The following is a 2,975-nucleotide window of genomic DNA, read 5'->3' as shown; positions in this document are numbered from 1 at the left end:
ACGTGTCAAGGACGACTGAAAAAGGAGGACCGTACTGTACCAAGCGAAATGGAGCGAGAAAAATTTGTCGAACGAGGAAACGAAGTAACTATCGAAGCAATGAGACGAAAGAAAAAGAAAAACTGGGGTGGCCGCATTCCCGAGAAATAAATCACCACTTTTTTGTACGGACCATTTCTCAAAGTTTCGTAGGGCCAATACAAGGACGCGATACCCTTGTCTAGGTAGAAACAAACAAAGAAACACACTTATGCTAGTCCACAATGTTTATCGTATTCCGAGCTATTTGAGAATTAATATGATACTTTTTTATAAAACGACAAGTACGTAAAGTACGTATTTAACGATAATTATACCATGGAATTGTAAAATGAAATTTATCATATATTTCTCTTCTTTTTCTATTCGCAATAAATTATTCATTTTGACTTCGGTATAAATTTTGGAATACGTCCATCGTAAAGAACATCAATATTGATACAAATGGGGATTAGATTTTCGAAATGGTCGTGGAAACCCTAAATTTCAAGCAGCAATATCAGCGGAATCACTTTTCCAACGTTCTCGTATTTACTAGTGCCAGACCAAATTGCGCATTTTCCACGAGCGACCTTCTCCATCCTATCTTCTCCCCTCTAAACCTTGGTAAGAGAAATGGCCAGAGTTATATCTTGGTCGCAACGTGGATGCGTACGTCTTCTCGGAAATACATACACACAAACACACACATACACACATACACACATACGTACGTACTGTATCGAGGATGAGAAGAGAGAAAGAAAGAAAGAAAGAAAGAAAGAAAGAAAGAAAGAAAAACATACAGAGAGAGAGAGAGTCTTGTCGGTTATACGTTTTATTTGTTTGTTTTCGAAGGAGCCTCACGGAAATATATTTCAATGTCGTTTCTTGTCCTTTCTTGTCGTTTCTTGTCGTCCGAATGTTGTTCAGTACCAAACCACTCTCCGCCGAGTTCGCAACGTGCGCGTACGTGTCTCATATTTTGCGTATTTTCAATATGCGCATATTAAAGGCGTCTACCGAAAAATAGATACAAGTGGAAACGCCTCGAGACTAAACAACATCTTTCGCCTTGAGGAATTGAAAGTTGCCAACAGATTCAGTGATAAAGTACGTATACGATAACATTTTTCATATATCATATCTCCTGTGCGTTAAGATTTAGAAAAGATAACGTTTGATTATAGAAACTATGTTAATGTTTCGAAAAACATTAAATACAAGAATCGTCGTTCCTAATTTTTTGTTTTGTTTTTTTTTTTTTTTTTTGTAAATTCGTGTACGGTATTTAGAACGAACGACATGTAGGATTTTCGACAGGATCAAAATTTAAGACGTACTTACGTAAACGCCGAATCGTTATTTTCCTTCTTAAGCTCACATTCGCATCACGTTTTTCTCTTGTTTGTTGCTTTTATATCGTTGACAATGAAATACTTGTTTTACGTCGAACGAAATGCATCGAAAACTATATTTATCTGGGTTTTGGTCGATATCAGTGCAGAAACTTCTCGAATTACAATGCTTGTGTTGGTGGGATTGGGGGAGGGGGGGATATCGATCCTTACCAACGAGGTGGATTAAGAGAGAAAAAGAGAGTATCTAAAATGAAACCGTTGAAAAAGGAAAAAAGAAAAACAAAGAACTAAAAACATACAATTACACGTAAAATTATGGCTTCGCCGTAAGCATTATGAACTAATATATTATCAGCAACTACGTCAATGCATTTTTGTTACAGGTGCAACCCATACTACATACTCAACTCGAGTTGAGTTATGAACCAATATCCTTGGATGTAAGTGGATATCGTATATGGTCGTAGTATTATATGTACAACATGGACTGTGCTTGGCACGATCTTAATGACTCTTAATCTCAAGGACCAACGGCGATATCGAGAAACGCAATACTAAAGTGCAATACGGCGAGTTGATATATTTATAATATATTTCTTCGTAGCATTCTGGCTTATAAAAAAATATTTTTTATCGAGATACGAGTTAAGAAGATTAGAAATGTAAGTTTGAACTTATGAATTGGGTTGATACAATCTCATGATTTGATGCAATGCACAAATTACAATCGCAATCTTGTACGCATTCCATAATAAATTTCTCGTATTAGTTTCTTTTCTCGGATATTAAGCAATTTTCTATGATTTTCGAGTGCATTATTGGGTCGAGCAATTTCTATGGAGGTAATACAGATGGAAGAAAATTTTCATTCGAATTACGATCCAATATCGTTGAGCTGCGTCGAGAGGAAGTATTTCTCTCGTGAGATATATGCTTTACCGACTCTGATATTAAATCTATACTGGTAAATAGTACGTGCACGCGCGTAGAACGTTTTTTTTTTTTCTAAAAGTATTTAACCGATTATCAAATAAATTCAGGCTTTGTTTATATAACTTGTTTATTTATCATTTTGTTAATATCGTTATTTCTTCGTAATAACTCGTGGATTACGTTAATTTAATATAAGACGTTTATGAGAAAGATGATAGCGATGGAGTAGGATTATCTCGGTGAATATAGTTCTGATCATCCATCTTGGTTGTTTCTTTATTATGTCGATGTTTACATCGACTCGCTCGTGATATTAGTCTCGAATAAAATAGTCGGTTTATTTGCGTTTCCTGTACTTTCGAAAGAGAATTCTGTCGTAACCGAAACCATTAAAATACAATATTGCCCGGGTTTTCTCTCATCGAACGATACGAATACACGACGATTATTCATCGAACTATAAAACATGGAAGATATTAAGTAAGTTCAAGATCTATAAACTACCGTGAACCGTCAGTTGTACAACGAGAAAATGTTTAATAAGAAAATATATAAGATATTCATTCGTAGTAATAAGTATTTAATATTAAACGAATGCTTTTGTTTATTTATAAATTTAATCGACGGGCGAAAGGAAATGTATCGAGATAAATATGTTCGTTT

General features: G+C 35.0%; 1 long non-coding RNA gene across 1 annotated transcript; it reads left to right on the top strand.

Moving 5' to 3' along the window:
- The first annotated feature begins 1,194 nt into the window (after positions 1-1,194).
- LOC122635007 lies at positions 1,195-2,162 on the top strand. The gene is made up of 2 exons (XR_006328537.1): positions 1,195-1,705; positions 1,763-2,162. It is a non-coding gene; the product is annotated as an uncharacterized LOC122635007 (long non-coding RNA).
- Positions 2,163-2,975: the final 813 nt, after the last annotated feature.

The sequence above is a fragment of the Vespula pensylvanica genome, chromosome 16 (genome assembly GCF_014466175.1).
Source record: "Vespula pensylvanica isolate Volc-1 chromosome 16, ASM1446617v1, whole genome shotgun sequence".
Lineage (NCBI taxonomy): Eukaryota > Metazoa > Arthropoda > Insecta > Hymenoptera > Vespidae > Vespula > Vespula pensylvanica.
This window is presented reverse-complemented; position numbering and strand designations above follow the sequence as displayed.